Genomic DNA, 6,189 nt, shown 5'->3' on the forward strand with positions numbered 1-6,189 from the left:
AATAACCAATGGATATACGGCATGTACATGATCTCTCTGGATCTATTGTGCATTAACGTAAGCATATGAACTGGTTGGCTTATTCTGTTCTACATTAGCCAGAGTTTAATATGCCATCCGCTAACAGCAAGCAAAATTTTCTCTTTTACCTGTTAAATATTATATATGGTGCCCACAATAAAATATTACACTCTGTGATGCATGGGTATTTGGGCTATGAAAAGATTGTTGAATTAGTTAATTATTAGTTCATTGGATTACACTCTTCAATTGTTTAAAATAAGATTGTGGTGCCTGGAATTATTTTCCTGGTATTACAGAGGATCTGATAACAAAAACAGAAGATATATTGAAGCAAAATATATTGGAGTAAAGTATATTCGACCTCTGGGCTTGATTCAGGGAATCTAAGCTGATAGTGTCAACCAGCTAGGTTAAACAGAAAGTCAGCCTTGGGAGTAAGAAAGTCTCTATTCGAATGACAAATTATATCCTTAAGTTAAGACATTTGTATAATCACACAGAAGCCCTTTGGGCATTTTTGTTACTTGATTCCTCTTGGGATTTTTAAATGCACTATCAGGTGAGATATTACAAGCTCCTTAGTGTCAATATTTCACAGACGCAGATGTCTAAGGAGGTTTATGCAAAGCTTTCCAAGGAGCTACCGTATTTGGCAAACTACAGGACAGTAGGATCTAAGGAAGGAGAATATTTGTAGCTGTAGTTGAAATGAGGGGTCCTTGGTGCTCTCTGATCTTGCTTATTTTCTTGCAGGTGTTTCATTACCCAAACTCGATAACATCATCATCAGTGCTAGTGATGTCACCTAGTTAGGGTCATAAAACACCTGCAGGAAAACAAGCAAGCTCAGAGAGCACCAAGTATAGGAGCTGATAAAGCAGCCACAATGTTTGCAAAACTCAGGCAGCTGTTGGAGAGCTACCTGAGTCTGACTGTGTTTTCCAGAGGAACATTGAATGACAATTCGGGGCCTTTGCAGGGAAGCAAAAACCGGCACACCTAGTTAGTGCCAGACGGAATAATGCGAAGTTATTCTAGGACAGTATTGAATTGAGAGAGAAAGGGGGGAGGCGGTTTCGCGGAAATGTCAGTATTTATGAAGGAAGGAAAGTTTTTCTCGGTTCTTTCTCAACCATCCTGCCTTCTCCGTGACCCACCGCAGGGACTACAACGGAGAGGAGAGTAAAAGGAGCGTTGCTTTCCCCGAGTCGGATCTCTTTCATTCTCTTCGACTTTTTTTTTTTTTTTTTTGCTGAACGAACAACCAAAAGAGGAGGGGAGAAGAGACAGAGGACGCTTTTACCTTCGGCGGCTCCTGACCGGGCGGGGCTGGGGGGAGTTCTCAGGCCGCGCCGGCGAAGGCGAGGGACGCGCGGTGTTTTCTCAGGAAGTCTGCAAAGGCTATAAGGAAAGGCCTTGGTCCGCGCTGTGGTGCGATTATTCCCATAACAACAGCAACCATAAACCGGGCAGGGCAAACAAATTGCTTGGAAACCGCCTGTCGTGGGGTCACCCCGGGGGCAGGTTGGCTTCGGTGGCAAGACTATAGTCTCCCATGAAAGAGAGGCGAGTTGGAGATGTTGTGGGTATCTCTCGAGCACGGGAGGGGGCATTTTTTTTAAAAAAAGGGGGGGGATCGAAGAGGAGACTATTATAAGATAGCAGGAAGGCAAGAACAACTAGACACAAGGACAGTCCCCTCCTCCACCACCACCACCACCACCACCCCGAATGCCATCGCTCTTAACAACTAATTTCCACAACACTGTCAAATAATTTACTAAGACTGTATTACTATTATTCCTCTCTTCCTTACTAGAAATAGAAATAGAATAACAGAGTTGGAAGGGATCTTGGAGGTCATCTAATCCAACCCCCTACCCAGGCAGGAAACCCTACATCACTTCACCACTACTAGTATCTATCTCTTCCCACTTATTACTATAACCATGTGCTTGTATCTTTCAATTTATATTGTTTTTACTTGTTTCTTAGTACCATTTGATAGTTTATTAGCAACCTTGACTATCACTTAAGTGTTGTATCTTTTTATTCTTGATGAATGTATTTTATTCTCCTTATGTACGCATCTAAGACAGAGGTGGGCAACTATGGTCCTTTTACGACTTGTGGACTTCAATTCCCAGAATTCCTGAGGTAACATGGCTGGCTCAGGAATTCTGGGAGTTGAAGTCCACAAGTCATAAAAGGGCCTTAGTTGCCCACCCCTGACCTAAGACAAATTCCTTGTGTGTCCAATCACACTTGGCCAATAAAGAATTCTATTCTATTCTAAAAAAAGAGACCAGCTCTGGGGCAGATGCTCATATCAATTAGAGAGCGAGGGTCCTGGGTTACCTGCCTCTGAGCAGGCTTACAGCCTTACCTTTGTTTTAGAAGGAGGCCTCCTTAGCACAAGGGTATTTACAGATGGTCCTCAACCTACGACCACAATCCAGCCCAAAATTTATGTTGCTAGGTGAGAAATTTATGTTGGTAGGCAAGTGAGCTTTGCCTCACTTTACCACTTTTCTTGACACATTTGTTAAGTGAATCACTGTAGTTGTTAAATTAGCAACACGGTTGTTAAGGGAATCTCTCTCCCCCCCCCCAGCTACCCATTGACTTTGGTTTTCAGAAGGTTGCAAAAGGGGGTCATGTGACCCTGGGATGCTGCAATAATCATAAATGAGAGTCAATTGTCAAGGATCCAAATGTAAATCATGTGAACGTAGGGATGGAGCAACGGTCATAAGTGTGAAAAATGGTCATACGTCACTTTTTTCAGTGGTCGATACGTGAACTGTTGTAAGTCAAGGACTACCTGTAATGGGCAGATGAATGAACCCTGAGGAAGGGAATATGGTTCTAGCAAGGGTTTAACTTTGGGGAGATTGTGGGGTTGGCTTTCAATTTCATCGTGTCCCCCTTCCCCCTCCCCTTGATTTTAAGTGAAAAGGATTGAGTAGATGGAAAGTAGACAAGATCCTATGGTTGGTTTGTATGCTGTTCTAAGTTTCGGTAGGAAATAATTTGCTGTATAGAAGCCCAAACAGAAACATTACCTTTTGGTACTTGTGATAGTCTCTTTCCCCACCTTGGCTTTCAATACCTGCCCTCTATTTTTTCTTTTGCTTTTTTTTTTTTTTTTTTTTTTTTTTTTTTAATTTGATTTATATGCCGCCCTTCTCCGGAGACTCAGGGCGGCTTACAATGTGCTCAGCAATAGCCTTCATACTTTTGTATATTTTATACAAAGTCAGCTTATTGCCCCCACAAACTGGGTCCTCATTTAACCTACCTTAGAAAGGATGGAAGGCTGAGTCAACCTTGAGCCTTGGAGAGATTCGAACCAGCAGTAAATTGCAGGCAGCTGTGTTAATAACAGGGTGCTTTAAACCACTGTAGTACCAAGGCTCTTTATGCTGGGAAACAATGCTGGCTGTAGCGATTTTGGAACCTGAAGCAAAATGTAAGATAATTCCTCCCCACTTTAGTTTATGTGCTAATAGAAACACAGGTTGGAGGCGAGAAGATGGAATTGGTGCCCCTGTCTAGCTTCTGCTGCACTTCTGCACTATCTGCTCTGATTTAGGGAACATTTTCTTCCAACTAAGTGATTTTAGTAATCCCACTGAGCTCTTCATAAATAATGCATTTTTATTTCAAAGTAGTCATGTTTATTGGAGAGTTTTAAAAGCTTCCCTAATTATCTCTATTTAGAGAAATGCTTTTTTTAAATAAAAAAAATTAGTCCCCGAGTTCTCAGCTCCACACAATAAAGGTTAGAAAAGTATGCCTCACTGCAGCAAGTTGCAAAGAAATCAATCATCCTTTGTACTGCTTTTCAAATCTTGGAGAAAGCACAAAGCCTTCTGAATATGCTATTAATGCGCCTTGAGAGATGAAACGTGCACACCTGCTAGTAGTGTATCACCATCTCTCTACTTGATTTGAAATCCATAACATCACAGTCGCTCAAGTGCTAATAGAGAATATATGTGAGAACTCATGCCGTGCTCCTAAATAGTGATGCAGGAGGAGGGTAAATTGTGATTCCAAACTTAGTTTGTTTCAGCCTTCTACTCATCTTCATTCTGGAGTGGAAGTCTGTCTTTCAGCGGTCTCCTGGGCAGGTTGCTGTCGGAGTTCTGATATGCTTTGGATGCCACTATCCAACTTCCACTCTGGGGAGGGAAGGTTGTAGCAAAGTGTATGCAACCATTAATTTAGGGTTGCCATATTTAATAAGTTATCTCCCCACCTCACTAGAAACCCTGTACAAGAAGTGTGTGTGTGTACACAAATACACACATCTCTCTCTGTGTGTATACACAAGAGAAGAGAGAAGAGAAGAAAAGAGAGAGAAGAGGAAAGAGAAGAGAAAAGAGAAGAAGAGGAGAGAAGAGAAGAGAAGAGAAGAGAAGATATTTGGGTTTCAACATAACAAAAGAGCATGAAAGTTTCAGAATTGGTGTGAATTTATTGAATGGAGCTTACAACCCTTTCTTCATTTTTAGAGTTGAGATATGGAATTTTATTACAATAGGATACCTTCCTTTCTGGGGCAGATATATAATTTATATTTGTTGATAAAGAAATAAAGGGAGTATAGATCTATTTCAAGCTATTTAGCTCTCATTAGCTAGCCATACCCTTAACTCAGATTCGAACTTTGCTGTAAATTGGATAAGAAGAAGTTACTTATTTCATACATATTAACAGATGGGTTATGAGATCAAGAATTTAATATTTGTTAACTATGGGGATTTATGTTTCTTGTGACAAGGGGGGGGAATCAGTTTCTTACAGGGACATTCTTCTCTTTCTTCTTTTCTCTCCCTCCACTTTCCATCTTGTACTATTTTTAATTGTTCTTTTTAAAAACCTTAATAAAATTATTGCAAAAATCTAGTTACTTTTAAGTTAGAATTACCATATTCTGGTCAGCAGAAATCCAGAAAGCCACTAGAGGGCAGGAAGGAAACATAGGATGCCCAGCTATTTGTTGCCATCTACTGATTTTATCATGTTATTTATTTAAAACGTTTAGATAGTTGCCCATTTTATAACCAACATGGGTAGCTCCAGTGGTGGAATTCATTTTTTTAAATACCGGTTTTGTGGGAGTGGCTTGGTGGGCATGGCAGGGTAAGGATAGTGCAAAATCTCCATTCCCATCCCACTCTGGGGCCAGCCAGAGGTGGTATTTGCCGGTTCACCAAACTACTCAAAATTTCCGCTATCGGTTCTCCAGAACCTGCTGAATAGCACCCCTGGGTAACTCCTAATCAAAAGTAAAAACAACATTGAAACTTTGACAGTGTGGATCTGGTAAGCTTAATTTTAATACTGATGAGCCCAGGAGAAAAACCTTAGACTTAAAATATTGATTTATAACCATGAATAAGAACATATTTTAGGAAATTGGACTACTTAGAGAAGTTTAGGTCCATATTGTTTACTGAATCCTAGTCATTCTCATTGATTTGTGAGCTATGAGAACATATCTTGTGATGACTTATTACTATCCTCTCATTTTCACCTGGTAATAACGGAAAAACTTGGAGCTGCTGCAGAAGGAGACACCAAGGGTCTTATTTTATATTCCCGATAGATTTGATTCCTAGGCAACCATCCTATTTATTAGGCAAAAGATACAGACTTAACTATTAACTTTCTGTATAGTTTCAGAGTGGTATATGGATGACAGAAGGATTTTTTTAGTCGGCTGCCAAAAATGAGAGATTTAGCAAAGCACAGTAAAATGTGGCTTTAGGGAATGTCCTGCGAAGTGTTCTGATTGTATAAACATAACCAAACTGTGGGACACAAGCTAATGCAAATTCTCCATGGAATGACTCATAAATAAAAGCAAATTAATAAGTGTATTGTTCCCTCCCCCCATTTGTGCTTAAAAAAGCACAAATATGATCAACACTAAAGAATGCTTTTGAACAAGAATAGCAAGCCATAACTTTGAACACAGCTTATATTTATTAGTTTTGGTTACTGTGCTTGTTGACCTGTGCTTTGATGATATAGCACATTCATGAGAGTCAATAATCAGATAATTTCTTCCCTTTTCAGGAGACAAAAGTTTTAAAATAAGAATTGCAATTAGTAGTTCCCTTTAGTTAGCAGAAGAAACAGTAAGGTGATAAA

This window comes from Pituophis catenifer, unplaced genomic scaffold (assembly GCF_029215685.1).
Source record: "Pituophis catenifer annectens isolate HBS135680 unplaced genomic scaffold, rPitCat1.0.hap2 SCAF_1, whole genome shotgun sequence".
Lineage (NCBI taxonomy): Eukaryota > Metazoa > Chordata > Lepidosauria > Squamata > Colubridae > Pituophis > Pituophis catenifer.